Source organism: Lynx canadensis, chromosome C1, assembly GCF_007474595.2.
Source record: "Lynx canadensis isolate LIC74 chromosome C1, mLynCan4.pri.v2, whole genome shotgun sequence".
Lineage (NCBI taxonomy): Eukaryota > Metazoa > Chordata > Mammalia > Carnivora > Felidae > Lynx > Lynx canadensis.
This window is the reverse complement of record NC_044310.1, coordinates 148,093,192-148,110,858: the sequence shown is the minus strand read 5'-3', so window position 1 is coordinate 148,110,858 and position 17,667 is coordinate 148,093,192. Positions and strand designations below refer to the sequence as shown.

Sequence of the window (17,667 nt, the reverse complement as noted above, 5' to 3'; positions counted from 1 at the left end):
GGAGGTGGAATATGCAGTCCCGAAGGGCAGGACATCTTCATAACTGTTGTGGGTAATCCAAGGGCACTACAGTCCCCCCAAAGAAGCCAGCCAAATGGCACTAAACGGCAGAAAAGAAAAAGGAAGTTATGAACAAGCAAATCTTGTCTACAGCATCCACAAATGTGTACGTAGCACACCCTGGCAGTCTTTCGGGAGCCATTCAAAATAAAGAAGACAAGCCGACTTAAGCAGCCGCGATATCCCTGCTTAATCCCACCAGCTCGCTCTCCCAGTGAGCACTGTCTGTCACAGTACATGTTTTTCTTCCCACTCCCAACTCCACAGCATCCACAGTCCTCATACCACTTGCTAAAAGTGATCTTTGGGCCTGCACCTGTAAAGGATTGAAAAGCTCACCAATCCTGCACAGACAGAGCCACCCCTGGAAAGGCCCAGGAGTGGGCGAGGGGCAAGACAGAGGGCAGCACTACAGGAGCAGGTACCAGGGCCCTATAAACCTGCTAGGCAACCTACCGTCAGATACGGACCCTCATCTGCAAGGTGAGCAAAGTAAGAATGCCTGCTCCTTTCTTACGGCCTTTGAGAGTATGAAATCAGACCATCTAAGAATAACCACTTAGCACAGAGCCTGACACCTATTCCATGAATGAACAAACCAACCAGGGAACAAGCCGACCCCCTCCTGTCCTCCGCACCAGGACAGGGATAAGGAAAAGCGGTGGGGAAGCCCTGTAACTAACACAGGAAGTATAATGGCATTTAGCAAAGGTGGGGACACAAGAGGAAGCTGTTCCTCCTTCTCACACATGATAAAAATGAACCTTCAACAGCAAGCAGTTAATGAACCCAAACCTTACTCATTAGGTGAGACAAAGCAACAAGAATTATCCCAAGGGTAACCATACACCAATACAAAAGGCACACAGGTTGAAAACAAAAACCAAAAAACCCTTTCTCTCCTATTATAAGCCACAACCAAACAAAAATGCCTCCTACCTCTTTAGGAAAGGTAGAATACGGTAGGTAATGTTGTAAAGAAATGCACTGCAATCAGCCCTCAATACACTGCGGAGTGGAAGAATTAGGCGCTTAACGTGTGACGAATAAAGCACATTCCCAGGTCTGACTCTCCCTCCCAAGATTAAGGGAGTAAGGCTGGGTTTAGACCTAGGTGTTTTGACCTTATATCTCTCATTTCCCAAACAACCTTCAGAAGTACTCACATTCCAAAGTCACAGAAAACAAGGTCATGGAAGCTGGGTAGCATGCCAGGGTCACACTGAGATAATTCACAGGTCACACTGAGGTGGGACCCAAACCCAGTCTGTTTGGCTTCAAAGCCTTCACTCACCCCAACACACGACTCAGGGGATGGGCAATGTGAATTAAAGGGGGTCAAAAGGTACAAACTTCCAGGTATAAAATAAATAAGTCCTGGCGATGTAATGTACAGCATGGTGACTATTGTTCACAATACTGTACTGTATACCTGAAAGTTACTAAGAGAATAGATCTTAGAAGTTCTCATCACAAGGAAAAACTTGTAGCTATATATGGTGATGGATGTTAACTAACTAGACTTATTGTGGTAATGATTCCACAACGTATACAAATATTGAATCATTATGTTGTATACCCAAAATGAATATAATATTGTATATCAACTATATCTCAACAGAAAGAAAAAAGACACAGTGAAGAGAGGAAACAGGGAGGAGATTAGGCCAGGGTCATGACCAATAACAAAGAAATGGTCTAATGACCAGTTGGTTGACCATGTTTGATAACATTTAAGATCCACCCTCTTAACAATTTTCAAATATGTAATTTTATAGTCACCATGCTGTACATTAGGTCCCCATTCAGTGACTTTCTGATCTGTGACCACCTAGGCCATTCCCAGGCAAACCAAGAGCCCCAAGGCACTATTCCTCACTCTCCACATGGCCAGGTTCCCTCTTCCAACCTCTTTTTCATAAGCAAGGAAAATACTCATTATCTAATTTCCCTAGAAATCTCTTGCCAAAAGTCCACTTAAAAGGCAAGCCAAACCTAATATTGGGGGCTTGCTACTTTTGAGCATTAATCCAAAATACTAAATAACTAAAAAATGACCTTGGCAAAATTAAATATGAATGTTAAGTTCCTAAAAACAAGCAATTTTCCAAGGTGTCGGTTCTTACTAGAGATCAACATCATATTAAGGTGCTATCGAAAGCCCCCCTGAAAGAAATGAAGTTAAAAGACAGCCTAGACCACACACAGCCAAATATTCTCAACAGTATGATGCTCTTGTTACCTGTCTGGCTCAATCCAGGATCCCAGGATCTTACTATAAATGTAGACTGCCAACTCACTCCAGACTAACTGAAACACCAACAGGCAGGGCCTGGAAAGGGCCCTTCAGAAGAAGGGCAATACAACACACTATAGGACTAGGGTCTATGGGAGGAAGGGCTCATTACCCATCCCCCCCACACACAAGTTCTAGTCCAAGCCTACCCGGAGGACTGGGAAGGGCTTCAGGAACCAAATCTCCAACTGGCTACTGGGAATTTCCAAATGGGTATCCCAGAGGGGCCCCAAACCCTGTCCATCCCCTCCTCAGAGAAGCCTCTGAGGGGTATCAACGATCGTGCACACCTCGATGCCGGGCCTGGAAACAGCCTTGCCCTCTACCTTTAGTCAGCCGCCAAGCAGCCCTTTCTATTCTGGAAGGAGCTTCCACTCTGCTGCACAAAGCAGCTCCCATGAGCACCCTTCTTTGTGTTCTCATTCCCTCTGTCATAAAAGCACAATGGCACTGGACTGTCCAGCTGAGTTCAAACCTTGGCTGAGCCAGGTTACTCTGAGCCCCTTTCCTTGTCTGCAAAATGAGGGTGAGGACAACAGGACTCTGTGAACAGAGTTCTGCGACAATGAAATGAGCTAATGCATCCTAAATGCACAACAAAAGGTGCTGAACTGACATTAGTTCTCTTCCCCCACTAACGCAGGCCCCAAACATCATCTCTCACCTGACCTACTTCAAAAGCCTCCTAACAGAGAGCCCTGCCGCCCATCTGTCCCCGATCCAGTCTCTCCTCCATACCACCGCCACCAGAGCTTTTCTCCAACACACAGCTCTGATTACATCATCTCCCTGCTTTCAAACCTTTGACAGCTATCACTTGCTTTACAGGATCAAGTCCACACTTCTTAGCCTAGCATGCAAGGCCTTTTGCAATCTGGCTCTCTCTCCTCCCTGCCACTGTACCCAAATGCCAAGCACCATCTGTTCTAGTAACAATACTCCAAACATGACTTGTATTTTCACGCCTCCCTGCCTCTGCCGGTCATGCTCCCGTCACGGAGAGCCCCTCACCCCCTTCCCCAGTTGGCAAAGTACAACGCATCCTTCACCCCCTCCCTGAAGTCTTCCTCAGCCACCAGCTCCTCATCTGCTTCCTCCTCCTTCTCCCCCTCCCCTTCCTTCTCTACTCTCCTGCTCCACACCTGCCTTCTAATATTTGTACTATGTATGCACTGGCCTCCTCAGACTGAGGCACAGAGCTGGGCTTCAACCTCAGAAGGGCACAATGGCAGCCCTCAAAAAGTATTTGTTGGAAAAATTATTGCAAGCCTTCCACCAAATGAAAACAGTTTCTGATTTGTCAAACAGTTAACACCTTCATGGTAACTTTTTACTTCTAAAACTCATAAGGATATTATATTCCTTGAGCTAAGATTGCTCTTAATGAAGGAAGCAAAAAAGTGCTGTGTAGATGAATGTCTTTATAAATTCCATCTGCTTAGAGCTCAATCACTATCCCTCTAGAAATGATATCTCCTCCCTTTTGCCATGATGGGAGAGGGAAATCACATTCTCTGATTCTTCCTGGCTTGACTTTCAGTATGTGGAACTGGACAGCTTAAGGAGTCCCTCTTACTTAAGCAAAACATTTCAGAAATGAAGGGATAAACAAAACTTACTTAACGGTAGGAAAAAAAAGTGTAAGAAGTTCAAATGCGCTGGACCTGTGTGCCCTTGGGGAATCCGGTTCATTCTCAGAGAACAGGTGTCACCTGGGCAGAGAACAGTGTGAGTACTGGTCTTCCTGGGACCTGCTCTTGCACAAGCCATTAACAAAGTCACATGTCCCAAGACTCAGAAACAGCTGACTGGAAAAGAACACTTCTTGGTTCACCCAAAATGCCAAGGAGTCAAGCCCCATAAATGTCTATTTATGCTGCCTCCAAAACGTGTTCCTTGACTACTTTCCATTTGAAAGTTAAGATATATTAACTGTCTCTTTACGTGAGTCTTTAACAAGGCACAAGCCAGGAAGGAGAATCTCTCCTCCTCCCCACTGTGAGGCTCCTGAGGCCCTTCAGGGAGTCAGGGAAGCACTGACCCCTCTCCTCCGCAGGAAGGCTGTTCTCCTGGTTTGGCAACAGCCCTGTTCATAAACACACACAGATGACTTGAGTGTGGTGCTACAGGCTTACTTCATCTGGGTAAAAGAAAGCGTGTTATTCCACCCAACACTCAAACAACAGTCTACACGAGTTCGCAGAGCTTCTCGTGTTCTCACACATCTTAGTAAATAAATGGATTTTTAAAATACTGATTTTCATTAAAACCAGACAGTTTGTTACCCACAGCTTCATGCCAACAACAAAATATCATTTTTTCTCTGGTTCCTTCTCCTAGATTACCACCTAAAAATATCCCACTTGTTTGCTGAAAACATTTCATATAAACATCTAATTGTTTTAATACAAACAACCAACCAACTTATAAAGATTATCTTGAAATTGGTGTCTTATCTGGACTTCTATAACAAGTACCTTAAAATTAGCAATTTTAAAAATACTCAGAATAAGCAAAAACTTCCATTCAATTACTGATCCAGAATGCTGAGCTTAAAAATATGGTTAAGAGGAAAAGAAGGAAGAAGAGGACGTGTTTTCGGCACCTATAAGCCAAGCACAGTGCTAAGCGTGTTATATAGGTTCTCACCTGCATCTTGGCAGGAAGCCTATGAAACAGGATTACTACCCCATTTTACAGGCAAAGAGACAGAGGTCAAGTAAACTGTCCAGAATCACACACAAAACCACAGTTCATCTGACTTCAAAGATCATGCTTTTTTCACTATACCCTATTTATTTGTATTTTTAAAAGAGGAGGAGAAAAAAGAGAGTGCTATGTGTCTATTTTTAGTATACTACTATAGTTGCAAAGTACTTACTGTCCAAGGTACCTCATTTACAACAAGCAAATTTCAATATATACAACAGTATTCCTACCCTCTAAGGGATTAAACACAAGAATGTGCCGGGAACTACCTATGATAGCTATCATTCTTCACACAAAGTTACTTTATATATGCCAAACTATTCTTCATTAAGACACACAAAATTTCTGATTTTAATTTTTCCCAGACATACAAGCACTTGGAAGGATATCAAGGGAAAAAACTTAAATATCAAATTAAGTTAGCAAAGTCAGCTACAGTAGGAACTTTTATTTACATGTCCGAGTTTCCAAGACAATGTATGTATAAAATTATTACCCTGAGAGTGTCCTTAGATTTATGGCTGTACCTGAAATTAGCATAAGCATTTATCAGAATGATATTGTTAAGATTTATCCAACAGAAGTAGAATTAATGCATATTCTTAATTAATGTGCTTAGAATAAATTTTTATAGAATAGTGTTTTACAATTACAACTCAGATACCTTGTCATTCTGAATAAAATCCAACCATCAAAATGTTTAACACTCAAGCCATTTTAACCAATAGGCCCATGGTTTATAATCTTAAGATACACTGAAAACTTATATCCATTTAACCAGACCAACTATTCAGAATACCACCACGTTTCCAACCACAACTGGAATAAATTAAATTTGCATCCACTTGTTATACTAATAAAATTAATTTCCAAACAAACTCTAAGCCATTATATATATATATATGTATGTGTACATATATATATATATATATATATGACCTACTTATGAATTGCTAAATTAAAATGCCTGTTCTCAAATCATAGGGAGGAGAAAAGCATAGTTTAGGACCTGTTCTTGCCCAAAATATTTAACCTAAATTTAAACCATGCCTTGAAATCTAACCTCGAATTTATAAGAAATACAGAGGGCAAAGGACAAGGTACACAACACCACAAGGAAACAAATTCAGATATAGGACGTCCTACAAGTTATCTTCTAAAAGTCAGGAGGGAGAGGGAGGGGGTAGTGAAATAGCATTTTTCTACATTTAAAAAGACTAAAGGTGGGGGCACCTAGATGGCTCAGCTGGTTAGTGCCCAACTCTTGGTTTCAGCTCAGGTCATAATCTTATGTTCATGAGATCCAGCTCTACATTGGGCTGCACACTGACAGCACGGAGCCTGCTTGGGATTCTCTGCCCAAGGATTTCCTGCTCCTATGATTGTGCTTGCTCTCTCTCTCTCAAAATAAAAATAAATAAACTAAAAAAAAAAAAAAAAAAAAGACCAACAGGCCAAATCAACAAAAACACACAGTGCTATATGTAAACTTTATCTGGCTCTTGATTTCAGCTCAGGTCACGATCTCACGATTCGTGGGTTCCAGCCCCACACTGAGCTCTGCACTGACGGTGTGGGGTCTGCTCTGGATTCTCTCTCCCTCTCTCTGTGCTCCTCCCCCGCTCACTCTTGCTTTCTCTCAAAATAAATAAACTTAAAAAAAAACTGACACTAAGAAATCACTGTTAATTTTATGAAAAGTGATAACAAGGTGGTGGGTTGTTTTTTTTTTAAGTCCTTAGTTAGAAATGCATACCAAAGTTTGTCAGGTGAAATTAAATGATGTCTGGGATTTGGTTTAAAGCTATTTGACCATATCAAACAACCCAAAATTGTTCTCTGGCAAAGATGCTTTGCAAAAAAAGTTTCTACAACTCAATGCATTTGGGAAATGCTTAAAACTCTGGTTCCCTCCAAGGAGATTTACAATAAATATTAAAAATAATGGTGCTCAAAAGTCCTGCAGCTAAAAAGAAAATTACCAAGGCCCTTGGTAGCTCAGTCAATTAACCATCAGACTCTTGATTTTGGCTCAGGTCATGATCTCAGAGTTGGTGAGATCGAGCCCCACTGTGGCCTCTGCACTGATAGCATGGAGTCTGCCTGGGATTCTTTCTCCCTCTCTCTCTGCCCCTCCTCCACTCGAGTTCTCTCTCTCTCTCTCTCTCTCAAATGAGTAAATAAATGTTAGGGGAAAAAAACAAAAATACCTATTTTACTTTGGTTAACCCCAATCTTCCCACTTACTTGAACATAGAACCTTTTTTCAGTGCATAACATCTACTAATTTCCTAAGAATTGCATTTTCCTTGGAAACTCCTTTGGGAATTGCTGCTTTATCTAGCTAAATCACTCTGAGGTAAGGCTCTCTTAAGTCACATGCATGTTCTAAGAACCCTGAATAATTAAAAAACTCACATACTCCAATAATAAAATAATAATAGTAAATAAATAATAAATAATTCACAATTTTATTTGCAACTTAAAAGCCTCTCGCTTTCTCTGTCTTTTGCATCCATAAATAAGTACATGTGGACTCTTTAAGTTAGCATGTTTTCATTTCTAAATCAAACTCTGATTTTTTTAGTGTTTATTTATTTTTGAGAGGGAGGGAGAGCAAGAGAAAATGTGAGTGGGGGAGGAGCAGAGAGAGGAGGAGACAGAGGATCCAAAGCAGGCTTTACATTGACAGCAGAAAGCCCAATGTAGGGCTCAAATTCACAAACCATGAGATTACGACCTGAGCCAAAGTCTGACACTTAACCTACTGAGCCACCAAGTCGCCCCTAAATCAAACTCTTTCTACAACACAAAATTGCCACTACAAAATTTCCCTCAAGTGGACTTAAATTTTACTTATTCAAATCTATTTCCTTTTGAAATCTACAATGGAAGAGATTTCAAATTCATAAGTTGTCAAACCACACCTAGTTTTTTTCACTTTCAAAATGTCCCTGAGATATTTCTTTTTTTCTTTTAAGTTTTTATTATTTATTTTGAGAGTGAGTGACAGTGCATGGTGGGGGAGGGGCAGAGAGAGAGAGAGAGAGAGAGAGAGAGAGAGAGAGAGAGAAATATCCCAACCAGGCTTCTTGCTGTCAGCACAGAGCCCAACATGAGGTTCGATCTCATAAACATGAGATCATGACATGAGCCAAAATCAAGAGTCAGCCACTTAAGCAACTGAGCCACCAAGGTGTCCCTGCCCTGAGATATTTCAAAGGCTCCTCAAACCCTCTCCAATGACTCCTCAAAATAAGTTAGTAGTTTCACAGTAACAAAACACAAACCAAACCAAAACCAAACAAAACAAAACCTGAAATCAAAACTCTCTGACAGTCTTTCAGGTAGTTCCTAAGGGCTTCTAACAATTTACCTCAAAGTCCTCCAGATTCCCATCTTTCTGCACCAGACATGGTCCCATTCTTATAAATGATCTTTTGAGTACTTGAACAACCAGATCCCTAGACAGATTCACCTTACCACAAATTCTATCTACTACTCCACGGCCAAAAGTTTAAAAGCAAGCTTTCAACTAATATCTGCAGTTCATTTAAGAAAAAAACGTGTCCCATTCCATTTAAGAGCCTCCACACTTAAAAAGTCTTTGGAAGTACACTTAAAAGAAGACAAAAATTGCTAACACAGAAATCTGAGCTAGAAGTCACTGCTATAAGGAAACAATAAAATTTGATGTATCCCTTGCATCTAGGAGGCAATTTACAATGTTCAAAAGCCTTTCATACGCATTCTGTCATTTGACCCTCAAAACCCTGGAGAGATGTCTGTTTTCCATCATGATAGCATATATCTAACATGGCTCAACTTGAAAGCCGACAACTTGTCAACCTTCAATTATCCTTACCACAGAGAGAATAACGGCATATGCAATCTGACTCAGCTGAACCACGGAGAGGCCATCACCTCCAGCTTCTCAAAGGGGACACTCAGGCCAAATCCTACTGTGGGAGTTCCCCCATGATTTTGTTTGGTGCTACTTGCAGACAGCTAACTGTCCACAGGCATTTAGGTTGTCACACAACCCATGCTCCAGGCCTTGTCTTTACTCCACAGGAGAGCGGACTCTCCTTTGAACTGACTGCACCTGCCTAGGATTGTCCAGGGAGGTTTCTACAGCATCAGCCCACCGACCTCCCCATTTTTACCCATGTCAGTGTTTCCACATGAAAGAAGAACAATGTTTAACTGTGCACAACACATGAGAGGGCAGACAAAAAACCTCTGGAATAAAAATGTCCTGGGTTTGGACCCTGGATCCTCCTGTCTTGGCCGTGTGCATTCCTTACCCTCAGATCCCTTACATGTATACGGAGAACTCAACCTCCTAAGCCTGTTGAGAAGTGGAGGAGAGAGAAGCTCCCCACAGTAACTGGGTTCTCCACCTGCCTCCCTTTTCTCCCCGGAAAGGGAAACAAGCAATTTAAAAAGCTGACTCAGGCAAGACAGGACTCCAACCATCAAGAAGCTATAACCCATAGGCAAAGTAAGCAGGCCAACAACTTAATAATAAAAGGCAAAAAGAAAAAAAACAAAACATTGTAATTGTTCAAGTAATGTGCTAGGGACTAAATAGAAGCAACCATGTAAATGCAGACGGGGGAGATCAGAAAAATATTAATAAGGAAGCAGTATTTACTTGAGCTAGTTCTTGAAGGACAATGAAAATGTAGTGGGGGGAGGGGGGGAGAATAGCCTCCCCAGAGGCAAAATTTATAGAAAGTATATGACAGTTATGGAATGGGCCCCTAGCTGAAATGTCATTTACAGAGAAGACAACTGGGTCTGGAAAAGAAAGTTATGAGCCAGATCATGGAGAATCTTGAAAGCTATGAATAAAAAGGGAACAGCCATGTCTCTCACCTGACCTTGAATGGGTTGTGCCTTCAGCTACAAGTAACAAAAATTACATAACTACAAGTGGCACGAAAACATGGTCTCAAAACTTTTTGGATCATGCAGCCCTAAAAGTAAAAAAAATTTAAACATGTACCCCCAACATGTTATAAGTTGCATGTAATTTATGCATAATTAAAACACTAGACTTATGAATTACAGGTGTATGTAGTATGTACATTATAAAACATCTATTAAAAACTTTTTAAAAGATGAGAATGATTCAAATAGCATTTGCAAGTTTATTTTTATTAATACAAATTCATGCACAATTTTTGTACCAATTTACTAATCTGATTTAAAAGTCATTTCCAGGGCACTTGAGTGGCTCAGTCAGTTAAGCATCGGACTCTTGATTTTGGCTCAGGTCATGATCTCACCATGAGTTCAAGCCCAGCATCAGAGCCTGCTTGGGATTCTTTCTTCCTCCCTCCCTCTCTCTACCTCTGCCCCTTCACCACTCCATCTGTCTCTCTCTCAAAAATAAATAAGTAAACTTTAAAAGTCATTTCTTAATCTCACAATAAGACATTTTCTTATTCCTATAGCCTCAGATTATTATCATTAAACTTTCTTTGCAAGAATCTTTTTAAGCCACTTGCCCATTCTGTGGGAGTCGATTTACTTAAAAATAGACAATATAATCCATAAACCCATTTACACAGATAAAGTACACCAAAGGCAAGAATGAGAGTACCACTGGCAATTCCACCAGGTTGTAAAATGCCAACTCGTCCCTCATGTAACCTAAGTAACAGGAGACTTTCAGATATGGCAAACAGTGTCAATCCATCTATTAAATATTAGTAAAGCTTTTTCTTTTCTGGATAAAGTTCTAATATTTTCTTCCTTTCCATACTGGATGATCTAGCACACTCTACTTGGAGATAACTGCCTCAAACAATAACAATAATAAAAAATAATGCTCACATAAGAAGTTCTGAGTCACAGTGGTTTTAGGGTTAGTAAATTCAGCAGCTGAAAAAGGTCACTGTGTTCTTAGGCACCATCTATCCTTGAACTCTGTGATCCTCACAGTATCAACCTGTTCTATTTTGCTGACCACCTTTGGTTCCTAATATGGTGGTACCCAAAAGGTGTCACATAAGTATTCATTAACCAGTCACTGGCAACAGGTATATTACTAAAGTTGACTTGACTTAAATCAAGATTCACTCCCTCAGGCAAAGGACACATCCAACTTACCTTGAAGTGAATGGCCAATGGAAAACTAATCAAAAGCAAGATTATGATACCAAGTAATGTGGAAATTATTATAGCAGTGGCCCTCGTAAAGAATCATGTAACCACCAGGGCATGAGTGAGCCTAGGCCCAGGTGGAAAAACCACCCAGCTGAGCCCAGCTCCAACTTCTGAATCCCAACCAACTAAACAGTAGTTGGTTTAAACTATAGGAAGGAAAGGAGACCAGGATGGGGAGTGCTGTGGTTTAGCCATCCCTGGTATAACACACTGCATGCAGGATAATGGGGGAAGAAAAAACTATACTGTTTCATTGCCACAGATTTTTTTAAATTCAAACATCTAGTTCAGTGTAAGCAAGCACTCGATAAACATTAATAATTGATGTTACTCACCCCCCAAGTAATTTAGAATAAAGCATGGCAAAGAGAGGGGAGTATAATGGGATACATGATAATAATAACCAATTCCCGACTTTTTTGCAGTAATTCACTATCCTGTTACACGAGTGCCTGTATATGCAGCAATTCAAATCTCCACAGAATGTGGAAAAGTCTCAGACTGCGGAGTGTATATCACAGGAGCATTAAAAATGTTCTTACCCTCTGACACATTGGTATGTTGTTATGACCAGCAATACCACTTTTGGAAACATATCCTACATTAAACAGCTAGCTCTTTTTGTTTAGCCGGTTCCCTCCCTCTTCCATTAACAATAACCTCCTTCTTTGTGGGACACTTTGTCTCCCCACAGTCCCATCTTGTGGGTCTAAATGGAGACTGCCGAGCGTAACTCTCCTTTGGCTGGCATCAGGCCAATCTGAGTTCTCTCCAGGGTTTTCCCAAATTGGAACTAAGAGCAAAGAGTCACTTTCTTGATGATGGGAGGTTCTGAAGCTACCAGCAGCCAGGTGCCCCTATGTGGGGCAGTGTGCTGGACCCTATAATTTAATGAGTAAATCAGATCTGAGCCAAAGGGCTCTTAATGCCTAAGAGATATTTCTTTTCAACACACCTAAACGTCCAAATGGACTGGCTAAATAAATTATGGTAATGTAGGTAATGGATTTACCAAATAGCCATTAAAACAGTGCCAAAGAATTTACTGATATGACAGGGGGAAAAAAAGCACATTATACAAGTATATACTGTACTCTAAACTGTGCAGATATATGTACCCTTGTATGTCAAATCTTTTTCACATCTCTTCAAAAGCACATGTAATAAAGGACCCTGTTTGTATGAGTAGGTATGCATGAAAAGAATATAACCAAGTGTTTCTTAGAGACTGCCCTACCCCCACCTGGACTTACAGAGGTAATAAGCCACTGTTCATGATACGCAAGTAACCCTCGGTGTGCTGGGGTGGGGCAGGAAAGGTGGTGAGTCACTGTGGCTCTGGGCTATACAACTGAACATACTGGGTTCACATCTACATACAACTGTGGCCAGAAGATTTTTACTAATGAATTCCTTCACAGTAGTGGCAAATATCTGTGCTAAAATCCAGGGACCATGCCATCCTTCTACAACACTCTTTTAGTCCTTGACATTCTTGCCTATGGGACTCTTCTTTCCAGAATATTCTTCTTGATTACACACACCTGCCAGAGCCCTTAAAGACAACGTCTACTGTAGAAGAGCAAACCCCATCAATACTGCAGCCTAGCCAAACCAGAACCCTTTTCACTCTCCACAAGATATTTCCTGATAGCCTTCTTTATCAAAAGTCTTCCCCTATCATTCAAAACCCAGTCTCCTGATAATGAAAAACCAGAAGCTATTCTTCTGCTTTGCTGTTCTTGTCCCCTTCTAGTACACTGATAACAAAGTCTCCCAACTTCACTAGCAAATACGGGTTCATAATGCTCTCTCTGCTCACACACAGAAATGGCAGCCTTTACAGTCAGGCAATCGATACTTATTGGTACACACTCTTTTTTGAGGTTTAAACCCCACTGCTTAACTTTCTGAAGAGGCAGTCTTCGGAGAATAAGTTTAAAAAGCTAAAGATGGACAGGCTGCTCAGACATAAAAGGGCCTATAGCTTAGCACATAATTTTATTTTAGAACCTTTTAAAGAAAATCCATACCAGCTTCCAGATGAGTGTCAAGTTGCACTCAGTGCTCTTAAACAGGCAAGCAAGACACAGTACAAACATTTAGAGTCACGGTGAAAATGGGTCACCTGCATCCTACTACTTACTTCTTTACCATTAAACCAACGGCATAAGGGAAGAATTTATGTAGCACAAAAAGAGCTGCAAAATTAGACTTATCCAGACATCAGTAGAAAGAGCCCAAAAACGATGACACCAAAAAAGGGACATTTATATCCAGGCTATATTATTCCGCTGAGAGATACCAAGATGAAAAGCAAATGATACATTCATTTCTTATTTTAAAAAAAGACATACAGATTTGAGGATTGACTTCCTTAAGAATGCTGTCTGGGTTACTAGTCTGGATTATAAATCACACTAGACCCTGAAGCCTACTTAATAAAAGAAAAGTTGAAAATAAACAAATGATTAATTTGAGGTATGTGAATTTCTGAAACTCTCTTGGGGAGAAAGTTTTATTACCATTATTACTGGTCTGTTTTTAATCTCTGACATCAAAGCATAGATGTTAACCCTGGAGTTCTGAAACCAGAATAACCTATAAATGAAATACTGTGAGAAACTGCCACATATTAACATTAGTCTGTTTGTCAAGTTTTGGCCAATTCTCAGGTGTCTCCCTAAACAAAAGGGGTGGAGAGGAGGGGGAGAATCCGAGAACCTAAGTTCAAGTTCAACTCCACCGTTTGTAGATGACATCTAGCAAACTGATCTAACTTGCTCAGCCTCAATTTCCTAACTTGAGAATTAAGGGTTAAAATTATTTAAGTAAAGCCCTTTGTAAATCCCAAAACGCTGTGCTAATATTACAGCACAGGTTCCAGAATGCCTATATTTCTCAAACTCTTGGAAAACTTTAGGGCTGAAAGAGAATCCCATTTTAGAAATGATAATGATGAGAAAATCAAGGCCCAGGAAGGTGTTAGAGCCTTGTACAAAAACACTTTTGTAAACTGGTTGGGAGGAGGTTCTAATTTTCCTCCACTGAAAAACACATTTAAAAGACAATCAAACAGGGGTGCCTGGGTGGCTCAGTCAGTTAAATGTCCAACTCTTGATAGCAGCTCAGTCATGGTCTCCCAGTTCATGAGTTCAAGCCCTGCATCAGGTTCCGACTGACAGTGCGGAGCCTGCTTAGGATTCTCTCTCCTCTCTCTCTGCTCCTCCCCTGTCTCTTTCTCAAAATAAATAAACTTAAAAATTTTTTTAACAAAATCTCTCCCAGCAACACACACACACACACACACACACACACACACACACACACACACACATCCTCTGCTTCATTTTGCCTTTGTAAACTTTACTCCTATAACAAGTTAAACTAAACTTTCCATCAGAAAGATAAAAATAAAGCCATTTCTCTTAGTGTGAGGCTCACAGACAACTTTTACCCCAACCTAGACAAAAACTTTACATTTGGGTTAGAAATGGCTAGAAGAAACATTGACATAACATTATAACCTCCAGCTAAGCTGACAGGCATCATTATAATATGGATTATAGTTATACCAGGCCAGAGATACTGGTTTTAATGTTCCCTGGGAGATAAAGAATTAATCAGCAACTCTGAAGGGGCTGTTGCCTAAAAAAGGCCAATTTAATGGAGACAATTTCATTGTCTTTAAAATTGTGCCCTCAATCACCCAGTATCAAAAACCCACTATGGCACCAAATAAATTGAGTGTGGTGAAAGAGACAAAATGTTCTTTTTTCTACAGGCTCTTATGGGAAGCAGAAAAGGGCTGACTATGAATCAGTTATGCTTTAGTTCCACGATGGACATAAATTATGATGATTTGGGCGTTCTGGTGGTTAAACCAGGAAAGCAGGAAAAACAGTGCTTCCAAGTCCCAGCAAAAGTTAACTTTGTGGCATCACAGCTGAAAGCCAGGGTCATGAAAAAGTAACCTTACATTTATTTCTGGACTTTCCTGCCCCACTAAAATGGATGACACTATTTCCCATCCCTTATTGTCAAATCACAACAGTCCGGAAGCCTGGACCAAGTTCACTTGGCAGGTAACAGGAGCAAGGCTAGGAGGAAGTCCTGAAGGATGTCAGATACCACATTTCCTTTACTGCTGCATACTTTTCATCTCAGTACCACCAGGATATATTTACCATGAGTTCTAACACCCACCAAACATTCTGGCTGACAAACTCTGCAGAAGCTGGCATTGTCTCAAGAAGGTCCCTCCTGAGATCCTTAAGTAGATTAGATGAGTAAAACATTCAGACTACTACCATAATGACCATCTCTCAGTCACTCATAAATTCTCTCATTCCCAGCAATCAAGAAGCAGCTGTTAAAATCCAGGAATCTTCCTAGTAGCAGATCTAAAATACCTCCAAGCTGGCCAGTGGAGCTTCACAACTGCTGCTTCTCCTTCCCCTCCCCCATCCCGGAGTGCCAGCCTGGCAGAAATAAAGATGACCCAGGAAGGAAAAAACAAACAAACAAACAAAAAACCAGAGTAACGGATTTGGTGAAAGCAGAGATGCAGACTCCCCTCATTTTCACTACAGAGAAATACCAACTTTCTGTACCAACTAACCAGGTTTCCTCTTTCCTCTCCCGTCCCCACCCCCTCCAAACACATCAACTTCTGCAGTCTGGTGGTCTGGTATTTCCAGAGTTAGTGAACTCAGCAGTCCTAAACCCTTTCTCAAAGATTCTGGACAAGGCACTTCCTTTCCGTGCCAGAGTTCGAGGCCCATCCACGGTTAGATTCAGCTTGCCTTTACCTTGCAACCTGCCCAGACGGCGCTGCTCCTAGGGTCAAGTTCAAGATGAAGGTGCCCTTCCACCTCCCCTAGTTGACTCTAGCGGGGACAGCGCGACCGTTACGAGTCACCGGAGGCACAATGATCTAGGGCTGTCAAGAGTGGGCTGGAGGGGAAGACTGTGGCCGAGCCCAGCGTCCTCTCAACTCCTGGCCACGGCGCGGTATTTCTATCCGGGCACCGCCGCATTTCTTCCCCGAGCCTTACACAATAAGTCAAGTAAGTTTTGAGACTGCCGATCCTGAGACCTTTCTGTCTGCAAATACGCCACACAATGCCTAGGGCTTCCTTCCTCGCCAGCCGTTCCGGAAAGCTGCCGCGCCAAAGCGGGGAGCCCCCCAAACTCCCAGCGCTGAGCGCCCGCACCCCCAAAGTCTTCCAGTAAGACGCGAGCCTTGCCGTAAGTCCCCCCAAAAGTGACCACTCTCCACTATCCAAGAACCGGGGGATTCACAATCCTGATACAATCATCGTCTTTTTCAGCTCCCCCTCAATGTCTAATCTTACCCTCCCCCACACACACACAAAAAAGAACGTGGATATGCTAATCGCGGTGTTTTGGAAAGGAAGCAATGGACTTTTAGCCCAGACTGGGGCAATACCACAGCACCCCCCCACACACACTCCGCTCTCCGGCTTAAGTTCACCCGGCAACTTCGCGACTCGCGCTCCCCTACACTCCGGGGGGCGCCCTGGACCCCGCGGTGCCAGGCGCGCTTCTCCTCCGCCTCCCCTGCCCCAGGTACCAGGCGCAGCCCAAGCCCTTGCCAAGCCCGCGGGCTACAGAGGAGGCGGGAAAGGGGGCGAGGAGGCGCGCCGGGCGGGGGTGGTCCCGAAACTCTAGCGTGCTGCCGCGCGTTCCCGCTTGCCCCCGCACCTCAGTCCCGCCGGGGACTACTCGGTCCGGCACGGAAGGGACCGCGAAGGGAAGGCGCCGACTTTCCCGAGCCGGCAGGACCAAGGCCCGGGGCGCCCAACATGTCCAAGCCTATCCCCGGAAAGCTCCCGGGTGTGCCCAGCCAGAGAGGGGGTGGGGAAGAGAGGCTCCAGAAACTTTCCCACATGCTTTTCAACTCTCCCCATCTCCCTCTGCTCCTCCGCGGGACCCTCTCCTCCCCTCAGCACCGCAGCAGCTGGCGGTGCCCGGGACGCAGGGAGTCCGGCGGCGGCGCCAGGGCGGCGGGAGTTACCTGCCGGGAAAGTTTCCAGCTCCTCGGCGCTGTTCCCTACCCCAGGGCCGGGCCTCGGGGCGCGGCCAGCTCGGCGGTCCGCGGCTGCCTCTCCTCCGGCTCCCGACGCGGCCAATGCTCCCGCAGCTGCCACAGCGAAGGCTGCGTTCTGGCCCGTCCCCCCGCCTCGCGCGGCCCACACCCGGGCCTCATTGGCAGCGCGAATCCCCGCCCTTGCGCGTGTTCCCGAAGGCACCTTCCTCTCGCGCGCCCGCCCGGGCCGCGCCTCCCGCGCCCCTCCCCGCCCCGGGCTGCGGCGGCTCCCGGGACCCGCTGGGGCGCAGCGCGCGAACTTTCCGCCGGGCGCGGGCGCAGCGCCTTCCGCCCCACCTCTCTGGGTCCGGTC

The 17,667-nt window shown here is 43.3% G+C and overlaps 1 protein-coding gene across 4 annotated transcripts in view; it reads right to left on the bottom strand.

The window, feature by feature from the left end:
• TANC1 (tetratricopeptide repeat, ankyrin repeat and coiled-coil containing 1) overlaps window positions 1–17,360 on the bottom strand; it is a 240,624-nt gene extending 223,264 nt beyond the window's left edge. For all 4 annotated transcript variants that reach the window (XM_032594413.1, XM_030325447.2, XM_030325449.2 and 1 more), the window contains exon 1: window positions 17,283–17,360. The gene's annotated coding sequence lies outside the window, so the exon portion shown is untranslated. The remainder of the gene's footprint in view (window positions 1–17,282) is intronic.
• Window positions 17,361–17,667: the final 307 nt, after the last annotated feature.